The sequence below is a fragment of the Dipteris shenzhenensis genome, chromosome 13, assembly GCF_047967505.1.
Source record: "Dipteris shenzhenensis isolate YYH24624 ecotype China chromosome 13, Dip_SZ_1.0, whole genome shotgun sequence".
NCBI lineage: Eukaryota > Viridiplantae > Streptophyta > Polypodiopsida > Gleicheniales > Dipteridaceae > Dipteris > Dipteris shenzhenensis.
In genome coordinates, this window is record NC_141608.1 from 18,468,232 (window position 1) to 18,480,374 (window position 12,143).

Here is a 12,143-nt window from a genome sequence, read left to right on the forward strand (position 1 = left end):
TGTGGAATGGTGGGCCCTGTCCCATACATTGGTGGACCTGATGAGGGGTTCCATGGATTTGATGGCACGAGGTTGGGTTGGGATGTCCCATATATTGGTGGTCCTGATGAAGGGTTCCATGGATTTGATAGCACGAGGTTGGGATGGGAGGATCCAGGCCCACTAGGCATTTGCATTGTGACAGGTGAGGGTGGGCCTAATATGTTGGACGAAGGTCCTCTAGGGAGTGGTATATTCCCTATAGGCATAGGCCTATATGGGGCACTTGTTGGGTAGGGAATATCTCCCATGTTTTGTTGCCAATGAGGCATCATAGGGGCTTTTGAGATGGTCTTAATTGTGGGCCTTCAAGGGTACTCCTCTACCCCCTTTGCTCTAGCATTTGGGGCCCTTATGAGAATCTGGGTCCAAATCCATCCCCATAAGATTGTCTCTGATAATGCATTCATCTCCATCAAAGATGACTCAATAGTTGCCCAACTGACAAGAGGTTCTTGCTGAGCTTTGGAACATAGTGTACATCTTTCACCAATCCTTTTGTACCAATGAAATTGTTCAAAGGGACAATGCCTTTCCCTTGAACTAGATTCGGTGTGTTATCTACCATGTGTAGATGACATTCTTCTGTCCTTCTAATGGTTTCATCTTTGTGAACCATTCCTAATGCTTTGTCATGTGAGATGATGCACCACTATCAATGTACCAAGGATCCTGATCTACTTGATCAACTTGTTAATTGCATTCCCCTTTTGAATTGCAATCAATGCCAAGATATAATGTTTCAGTATTCTGCATATCCTCACTTGCAAGAAACATATTCTCATATTCATTAGCATAATGACTCTGACTTGAATGTGCATCGTGATGATTTCCTCTTCCACAAAAATTCCCTCGATTGTTGCTAGATTGACCTCCTTGGTCATACTATTAATTGCAGCAATCTCTTTCATAGTGTATAAACTTATGACAATAGTCGCACTAAATTTTTGACACATTGATGGATTCATTCCCTCTTCATTGTTGGAATCTTCCTCTATTGGAATGATTTCCTCTTGGTTGCTGATGTTGATACTGCTGAGGATGATGCTGATGCTGATTTTGACTTTGATGATGACTTTGTTGCCGATGATGACCACTTTGCTGAAACGATCTACCTCTACCTCTGCCTCTGCCTCTGCCTCTACCTTTGCTTCTATCTAAAGCTGTCAATGCTTGATCATTGGAATGACCTTTGTGTGCATGAATGGCTTGAGTCTTGAGTTTTTCCCAAGTAATACTGATTGCAGCTCTTCCAGTGTTGGAATTTGCCATTGAATGTCAATACTATGGACTAGATTCTCATATCCCTCTTCTTGCCCATTCAGGCTGACTTGAACCATCTCTGGAGGATTCATGGTCTCTCATGCTGCTGTGAGTTGATTGTTATAATCCTTGATCTTGAGTACATAAGCATGACCGGTTTTATTGCTATTGTAGAAACTTTGGTTGATCTAGTTTCTCAGTGTGAGAATCCTGGAAGTGTTCTTAGACTCGTAAAGAGCTGCAAACATATCCCATGCTTCTTTGGATGTCTTGATTGTGTTGAGATGTCTTAGCATGACATCTTGCACATTCTGCTTGATTAAATGATATGCATATTTTCCTCTCTTGTCCCATTTTTCCTATGCTCGGGCAATGGCAGTATCTATTGCAGGTGTGAGCATTGGTGGTGTAGGCATAGATCTCATTGCTAGTTCTAGGACAATGGTGGGAGTTGCTGCTAGACCATCTGATGTGGTCTAGATGTAGACTCATCGACATACTCCCATTCGTCTTGAAGTACAATAATTGTCTCCATTCGGTATTTCCATGTGCCATAATTGGAGTTGTCTAGCTTAGCAGATGCTCGAAATTGAGGTTGCTAGTCGTAGATATGGTGCAAGAAATCTACCCAAAGAGTTGTGGAAATCACGGTCTGAATCAACTACAATACACTAACTATATCAAGTGCAATCTGAACTATCAATGAAGATAGAACCGCAATTTATAATCCAATCTATTACAAGGCTGGTGGCAAATGATATTGGGAATAGCCGGGTGGCTTTACAAGGCTTAAATGATGTGCACAATGCCAAAAAATAGCCTATAAGGCTTTACAATGGTCGCATGTGGGTGTAAAAGGAACAAATGTGCAATCTGCCCTCTGATCAATCAGCTAATGCCTCCATAAACTTTGAATTCTACTCATTCAACTATGGAACATCGGATTTCAAAAATATAATATGTGAAACCACATGTGAATGAAGGGATTGACTCTGAGGAGAAAATATTTAGGAATTTTTTGGCATGGCTTGACTGCTTTGGAGTTCTCTCCGTTATGGATGATCTAATCTAGATCTAGACTAATTGTTGAGCGATGATAAAGCAGCAAATAATTCCTTTTGTTCATTTTAGGTGCTGGTTCAAATGCGTCGATGTAGAGGCTGATGTGCGTGCAAGAAGTGGATGTCTTACCGAGGATAAAAAGTGTGTTATACTTGCACCAAAACGGATGTCTGATGTTATGCGTGTGCAGACCACAAAAAATAGATCATTTTTTCTTTTTAAACGCCTTCAAATTCTTCCTGTATCAAGAGATACACCTTGATCTAAGTGGAGGGGCAAAAAGGGTGCAAATGATGATGTGGTAGTGATGTGGCCACTATGTTCACATGTAGAGTGTGTGCTTAGCAAGGGGTGTGCCTTTGGGGCACTAAGGAGGTGGCACCTGTGTGCATATGCAGTGCTTGGTAAGTGTGCCTAGAAGGAGGCTAAGTGCCGATTGGTAGATGAGGTGGCCAGTCCACATGGTAGTTTGATTGGTCAAAGGATGATGTGGTAGTTTGACTAGTCAATGCTGATTGTACCTATTGACGTGGCAGGTGATGTGGATAGGATGATGTGACAGTTAACATGGATGTTGATGCGAACAGAGGACCCAACTGATGACATAGGAGCTAGATATGATGATGTGTCACAAGGGACCCCGGTGCTACTATGGCATCATGATGATGTGGACCTATGTGATGTGGTCCTCTGGGATAGGGTAATGACATGCCAGGATAATGCTCTTGTGGTGGAGATTGAGCCAGTGATGATGTTACACACATTTAGCACTACTGACGTGGAAGTCGGTCGGTGGTGGTGACGTGACTAGGGATAAGGCTTATGTGGTGAATAAGATAAGCCTTGGGATTGCCACATGTTTTCTCCCGAGTGTGCCACATGTCACTCTAGAATTCGATGGAGATACTGAAGAAATGTAGAAAGATTCCATTATTGGTTAGAAATTCCGTCTGCGGTTCGTGAAGACATCGTAGACGCCGTAGGCTTCGGCGGTTCGTGAACCGCCAAAGACGTCGTAGCCTTCTTTGCTTCTTGTGGGTATAGCTTGGGTTCAATCGCATGAGCATGGACTACTCATGAGCTTGTTGTACACCGTGGTTTTGGGTCATTTTGAAGGCCTCATGGTGAAGGCGTCTGAGTGCGTTGACATTGTTGGATCTGCAGCCGGGTGAGATGCCGTGGGTCGTCAATCGGGAGGTCGCCTCTATGTGTTGAGGCTGCAGCTCAGGTCGTCGTCACGAGGTGATGGATGCCTTACTTTAGTTAATGGAGTTGGCATTGTCGTGAATGCGTCTCACAGGAGTTTAGACCTATTGCACCCGTTCGTGTGTTAAGATCATCTGTGGAGCAGCCAATGCTGTGGTGATCTTGGTGGTCATAGTGTTGAAGCTGTTGATGATGGGAGACATCGCCTTGGGTGCTAAAGATGGTTTAGAAGGGCTGCCAAGGTCAATGAAGGCATTTCTATGAGTATGTTGATTGTGTCATTGGAGAGGCGTTGTAGAGCTGTCGTTTGAGCAGATTCGATGGAGTCACCTTGGTTGTCGATGCTGTGTCGCCTGGTTGGAGCTGGACTCGAAGATGGTGCCATGGCCGCCTCTACTTCTTGCTTGCTGAGTGTAGATGGAATCTTTGGGTGCTCGCAACTATTGAGTCGGCTTGATTTGGAAGCTCGCCCGTAGGAGGTGCTGCAGCTGCTGCTTACGTAAATGTTGGCTCCACGGTGCCTAGTTGTAGGAGCAGTGATTGCATTTGATGATATAGAGAGCTCGAAGGAGATGCAATCGTCTGTGCTTTGATAGAGCCGTCTCAAGCCTTTGCTAGAGTCTGCTGCTTATTTTGCCTTCTTTAGGTTGTGTGAGTCACCCTTAGAGACTATGGTGCTCTAAAGCTCACTCTTGAAAAACTCTGAAAAGGAGAACTAGGGTTTTCTCTCCCTAGAACTAATGGAGGAGTCTAATTCTCTCCAAAATGCAAACAACGCTCAATGAAGGCTAAGCTCTATACCTTTCTCAATGGATCGCCCACTCAACTCTCAATATGGAAACTCTCACAAAGAATGAAAAACTTCTCTCTCATGGATCTAAACTTTTCTCTTTGGAAGTGAATTCTCACAAGAACACTCTAGAAACTCTCACACTCTCAAATGGATCGTAATGCCTCAACGGAAGGGTGGGGCTTGGATTAGGATGCCGTAGAGTGAGGTCCCATATTGTACCAGATGCCTAGATTTATGAAGGGGATAGGTGTCTTACCCTTAGAGAGGAGTCCCCACCCAAAAGTGGGATCCCCTCCTGGAAAAGAACCACTCACCTCATCCATCCTATGTGTGGGGAAAACCCATCTGTTTTGGTATGTCAAGCACCATGATATCGGTTATGTCTCAATCATTATAAGGTGTCCCAATCCTGCTCACATATGAGGTGAGATCTCATCTCATGGCACTCATCATCAAACCATGGGTTTTGGGGCATCATCCTAGCTAGGTGGCATGGTGTGGATTGAGTTAGAGGGATAAATCTAACAATGACATCTTGAACCACTGATACCAGAGTGTCTGAAAGCTCAGTGAGGTCTACATCATCCCCAATGAAGAATAGTAGCTCACAAGGCAAGTGTCTTATATAGACCACATTAAGGGCATGTTCAAAGTGTATCTGAACATGGGTAGGGTTCAGTAGGTCTCATCCTATGGCTAGCACTGCTCCCATCTCCAATAAATGTCAGCCATATCTTGTGACCTATGGTACATCCTCCAAGTGCCTCAGTATCCCAAGCTCTGGTGGCTAGTACACAAAGGGGTTCAATTTTGAAGTCAAGGAGGCCAACTTGTCTACTCTTCATAGGTGCATTGAAGTCATCTAGAAGGAGAACCTCCACCTATCTATAGATTTTTGTGATTTTAACATATATCATCTTGTATGAATTGTGTACTTATGTGGTGACCTCATCAAATATGATGATGTGCCCAAGGGAACGTAGCATACTACAATGAAAATTGGTCATGTGTTAGGTGCTTAAACTTGTATCCACATGTGCTGTGCATGCTCCTCCTTCCGCATTACTGATATAAGTGGTCTTAGAAGTATTCTGAAGCAAATTTCCACTCCTCTAGAGCCTTTTATCCCACTATCTCTGCTCACCTCTCTCCTATGGGCTGACTCCCAGTTGCATCTTGTCATTGTGGGTAGCCCCTCTCTAGGAACTCATGCATTTGAGTGTAGAAAATCATGTCTCTATTTGTATAAGTCTCTGAGAAGCCCCCTAGTTTAGACTAGAGGGTGCCATTGCAGTTCCATACTGCCATCCTTAGCCTATTTTGTGCTCGCATCTCATGAGTTAAACCCTATCATGTGCTAGAAACTTCCCCTTATTCCCTTTCTTCTTTATTTATCCTCTCTTAGAGATACACTTTGTCGTCTCTATAGGGTGCCCGTTTCCCTTCCTATCTTGCTACCATTATGCACACCATCCCCTCTCTCCATGCTCTTGTTGTAGGAGTTTGAGATTATCATCTAAGAAAATCATGGTACCCTTCAATGCTACCGTCATGCTCATGAGGGTGGATCTATATGTTGCTATCCATGGTCTCACTACCATGGGCCTTATCAGTGCATCAGCCTTACCCACCCTCTAGGATGCTTCACATGTAAGGTTGACCAAGATTTAGCATTTAACAGGATTGTGTCACCTATTGTTATGCCTCTAACCAACACATTCAATGCATTGCTGCTTTGCCTCTTTTCTTCCTCCAATGTTTTAGATATAAGGTGCTTTTTGGGTGCTGCTATGCCTTTTTTAACCATTTCTTTCCGTACAAGTATATGTGCTTTCCCTTTTGTGATTTACTACATGAACTCATCATATTTTCCTTGCATGATTACTTGCAATGGTGCCATTTCCTTCTTGAGCTTTTCATTCTTAGATTTCATCTCATCAATGATCTTGCATCCTCCTTGCGGTGTTTCTCCCCTTTGTCCTTGAGTTGTACTATTTCAATAAACATGGCTTGCATTTTATCTTTGAGACAAATTCTTTTTGCTTCCCAAGTTGATTTCTCATTTTCCCATTCCTCTCTTTTTGGCTTTTCTTTCCTCCGTTTTTCTTGCATCTTTTTTCCCTACCTCTCCACTTTAGATAGTACTTTGTCTACTTATGCTCTTTCAGCTAACAAGGTCACATTTGTAGCTTCTAGATTTCCTATCGTTTCAATCAAGACCAGGCAAATTTTTGTTAAGGTGGGTGATAACATTAAATCTGGCCTTAGGTGGTGTCCCCAATCTATATTCTATCATAGCACTTTCTAGAGCTTTCTTCCCCTATGTATCCTCTGTTAGATATCAATGCTCCACTCTCGTGTAACTATGCGGGAACCAGCTAACTCTACTTGTAAGGCCCCCATATGAGCAGAAGGCATTTGAGTAGCTCGGTTATCCGGTAGGTCCTGGTTTGGACACCAGACGGGGGCCATGTGTGGCCTGATGGCTAGACGGCTTTAGATAGAGTTGGCACACTGCCAACTAGGCTACATGCAAGTGCGGGAAGGCATCCCTTGATTAACTGCACTGAGGGTAGACGGAGCATTTCCTGAGGCAGCCCACTCTCGGGTTGCGAGGCCCGTTTGGAGCCTCAGATGATCCTGGATGGCTCTGGGCCGAACAGAGACCATAGGTTAGTTGCTCTGTTTTGCGTATGGGTTCTATCGTATGGTCGGTGGCCTATTTCGGGACCGACCCCCAATCGATTATTTTGGGCAGACTGGGTCGGTCACCCAATTGAGCCTAACCGACTATGACTGGTGGCTATATAAGAGCAAGCCCGTGAAGCCCATTTCATCATTGGCTACAGCAACCCCGATTACTTAGCATCCAGCCTCCGTCTTCTACAGTTTCCAGCATGCCATCAAAGCTTCTTTCACAGGACACACGGTTGGAAGGCAGCGCTATCTATTGTATTAGTTCTACAGTAATCAAAGTTTTGATTCTCTATACTATCTTGTTTTCTCTCTTGCGTACGAGATCCTGTTATCAGTTGAGCACAGACGTATTATTTTCTTACATGGTATCAAAGCCATGGTATCAGAGCCTGGACTCTAGCAAGAAGATTTGGTAGTGTGTTTCTGTTTGTGAGCAAATTGTGAGAGATGGCCCAGCCCACAAGACTGCAAATCCCACCGTTCGGCGAAAGCGAAAAGTTGGACGACTCTAACCATCCACTCTAGAAGTTCAAGATGAAGACCATCCTAAGCACATACGAGCTTTGGGACACTGCTACTGGGGTGGACGTGAGGCCGGTTGCGAGACCGGATCCAGCTAATGTAGGACAACAGATAGTACCAATTGCGGATGACATTCTCGCGTGGACAAGAAGAAATGCAGATGTGATGTGTTCTATTGTCTGTAGTGTTAGTGATTCCATCATGGCGTTAATTCAACATGTCACCATAGCAGAGGAGGCATGGACAGTCTTGAAAAATCAGTACAAGACCACAAATCAAATGCGGATTCAAAATCTAGAGACTCAATTCGTGAACGAGAAGTTGTCTGAGTCTGAAGCGGCAGAGAAGTTCATCACCAGGGTGAAGAATCTATGCGATCAGATGACTACGATTGGCATCACCATCACCAGTGAGAATCTAGCACGAAGGTGCATACAGATTCTCCCACCAAAGTAGGACGGTCTTGTTACGGCGCTGAATACACAGAACAGAAATCTGCCCCTCAACTTTGAGGATTTCAGCGTGATGCTTCTAGAGGAGGATGACGACTAGAGAAGATTCGACTTTCTAGACCGGATCAAAGAAAGGTAAGGGTAAGGACTCTAGTAACCCATAAGAAGAACATCAAGTGCTTCTATTGCAACAAGGCAAGGCACAAGCAGAATGAGTGCCGAAAGAAGATTGCAGATGAGAAGAACGGAGTAAAGAAAGAGTCCAGCAACAACGCGTAGGCAGTACCAGTAGAGTTGTTCGTTGCAATTGAGGAGATTTGCATGGAGGCAGTTCATGTACCTGCGGATGAACCGTGGATCATTGACAATGGTGCATCGTGCCACATGACCAATCAAAGGGATTGGTATACCTCTCATAGCCGCTAGGGAATGACATCCTAGTAGCAGTCGGCAATGATGCAAAATGTCCAGCAAAAGGAGAAGGTATGATTGCTCTCAAGTCAGATGGAGTTGTAAAACAGTTGTCCGATGTTCTTTATGTGCCAGATATCAAGAGGAACTTGTTGTCCGTTTCTGCAATCACGGATTGGGACCTCAAAGTTCAATTCGATAAGAATGGTGCACAGATTTTGGATCTTCAAGGGAAGGTTGTTGGTAAAGGTACACGGCGCAATAACATCTACGAACTCTCAGCTTTCAGTGCTCGAGCCAATGTGAAGAACACTAAGTTGTGGCATGAGAGGTTTGGTCATTTAAACCTTAGTTCTTTGAAGGAGATGCATAAAAGTGGAATGATTGCAGACCTACCAGAAATTTGAGATCTGCCCGATGTATGTGAAGCTTGCATGATGGGCAAGCAGCATCGGCATCCCTTTCCTAAAGAGGCAAGCAGGGCAAAGGCTCCTCTAGAGCTCGTTCACACGTACCTCTGTGGAAAGATGGAGACGGAAGCTTTGGGTGGTTCCTACTACTTCATGACACTGATCGGCGACTACAGTAGAAGGATATGGATATACTTCTTGAAGACTAAAGACGAGGCTTTCAATAGGTTCAAGGAATGGCATGTAATGGTCGAGAAAGAAACGGGGAGGAAGGTGAAGAAGTTGAGATCAGACAGAGGTGGAGAGTTCACATCAACTGAATTCGAAAGTTATTGCAAAAGTCACTGAATCAAGAGGCAGAAACTCCCGCCACATACATCACAACAAAATGGAGTAGCAAAACGCAAGATTCGCATCATTTGCGAAATGGGCCGGAGTATGATTAAAGGGAAAGATTTGCCAAAGACTTTCTGGGCTGAAGCATTTAACACTGCAATTTACATCCTGAATCGTAGCTACACGAAGGCTATGAACGGGATGACTCCACTGCAAGCCTTTTCTGGTAAGAAACCTTCAACTACACATTTCAGAGTTTTTGGATGTGATTGTTTTGTGCATGTCCCTGATGCTACGAGGACCAAATGGGAACCAAAGAGCCAGAAGTGTATTTTCTTGGGCTATAGTGAAGAGGCGAAGGGTTACCGTCTCTATAACCCTATTACCAAGAAGGTAATTGTAAGTCGCAATGTGGTCTTCTCAGAATAGCCACATCAATTGGAGGAGGATGCTTCCTTCCTAGACAACCAGTACCGAGATATCCATCCAGTACCGCCACCAATAGCAGACCGAACTCCCCCAACAGTGCTTGGGAGGATTCAAGACAAAGAAGATGAAGAAGAGCTTGTAGAACCACAATGGCAATGGCCATTCCCGAAGTGGGTAAAGCAACTTTTGGATGGCAGAGAACCTCCAGCCATTGAGGAGAAACCATCCGAACACCGCCGGTCTAAGAGATTAGAGGAGCAAAGAAGGGCGCAGGAACACTTGGTCAACTATGCTTTGATGACAGAAGTGATCCGTGCTGATGAACCCAAGTGTCTTGAAGAGGCACAGGGCGATGATAGGTGGATGGAGGCTATGCAGTCGGAGTATGGCTCCATAATGAAGAACAACACTTGGGACCTTGTGGATCGACCACCAAAATGCAAGGTAATCGAAACTAAGTGGGTGTACAAGACCAAGTACAAGTCCGACGGCACGTTGGATAAGTACAAGGCTCGGCTCATGGCAAAAGGATTTGCACAAGTACATGGTTTTGATTATCAAGATACTTTTGCTCCCACAGCTCGACTAACCATAATTCGCAGTGTTTTGGCTTTAGCTACCCAGGGAAGTTGGCCTATGTTTCAGATGGATGTGAAATCCGCCTTTCTGAATGGAGATCTCAAGGAGGAGGTATACGTGGAACAAGCACCAAGTTTTGAGATCCTCGGTTCAAAAGGTAAAGTCTGCAAACTGAAGAAGGCACTTTACGGGCTGAAACAGGCCCCGCGAGCGTGGTACCAGCGAATTGATGCCTACTTTCTGCAAAACGGGTTTAGGAGGAGCCCATCTGATGCAAATTTGTATATCTTCAGAGAAGGAGGCAAGTGTATGATCGTGGTCCTTTATGTGGACGACCTTGTCATAACAGGGAACCGTGAAGAGAAGATCTCGCAGACGAAGCATTTGCTAGGAAGAGAGTTTGAAATGACAGATGCATTTCTGTTTGGGGATTGAAGTTTGGCAGGAGCCGAAACAGATCTTCATTTCATAGATGAAGTATGCTGGAGAGATACTAAAGGCATTTGGCATGGCTGAGTGCAAGATAGTTGGTACCCCTATGGAGGTTGACGCGAAGCTCTCAAACGAGGATTCATCATCACTGGTGGACGAAGCGAAGTACAGAAGGCTTGTGAGCAGCTTGATTTACCTGTGCAACACACGGCCGGACATCAGTTTTGCAACTGGTGTACTAAGCAAGTTTTCCAATAAGCCCCGGGAGAACCATTGGAGGGCAAGGATGCGAGTGTTGAAATACATCAAAGGCACACTTGATTATGGCATCACCTATACCAAGGGCAACATCTTGATCGGATTCTGTGACTCGGATTGGGCAGGAGACGTGGACAACAGGAGATCAGTGACAGGGTACTGTTTCTCACTTGGATCTGGAGTTATGTCATGGGTCAACAAGAAGCAACCCACAGTTGCTCTTTCTTCTACCGAGGTCGAGTACAAATCTGCATGCTTTGCTTCTTGCGAGGCAGTGTGGTTGAGGAGGATTTTGAGGGACACGGGTGTAGTGCAGAACAAGCCTACGTAGTTATCATGTGACAATCAAAGTTGCATGGCGATTGCAAAGAACCCGGTGTTCCACGCTTGCACAAAACACCTTAAGATTCAATATCACTTTGTACACGAGCTCATCATGGATGGAGAGGTCGACTTGGTGTAATGTCTGACTACAGAGAATGCTACGAACATCTTCACAAAGGCTCTTGGAAGAGACTTACTGGAGAGGCATCTTCATCGCCTTGGCATTGGGCCGAAAAGTAAGTTCACTTGTAGGTGGACATTAAGGGGGGGTGTTAGATATCAATGCTCCACTCTCATGTAACTATGCAGGAACCAGCTAACTCTACTTGTAAGCCCCCTATATGAGGAGAAGGCATTTGAGTAGCTCGGTTATCCCGGTAGGTTCTGGTTTGGAACCAGATGGGGGCCATGTGTGGCCTGATGGCTGGACAGCTTTAGATAGAGTTGGCACACTGCCAACTAGGCTACATGCAAGTGCAGGAAGGCATCCCTTGACTGACCGCATTGAGGGTAGATGAAGCATTTCCCGGGGTAGCCCACTCTCGGGTTGCGGGGCCCGTTTGGAGCCTCAAATGATCCCGGATGGCTCTGGGCCGAATGGTGACCATAGGTTAGTTGCTCTATTTTGTGCATTAGTTCTATCGTATGGTCGGTGGCCTATTTCAGGACCGACCCCTAGTCGCGACTCCCAGTCGATCGTATTGGGCGGATTGGGTTGGTCACCCAATTGAGCCTAACCGACTATGACTAGTGGCTATATAAGAGCAAGCCCGTGAAGCCCATTTCATCACGAGCGCACGGTTGGGAGGTAGCGCCATCTATTGTATCAGTTCTATAGTAATCAAATTTTTAATTCTCCATACTATCTTGTTTTCTCTCTTGCATATGAGATCCTGTTATCTGTTGAGCACATACGTTGTATTATTTTCT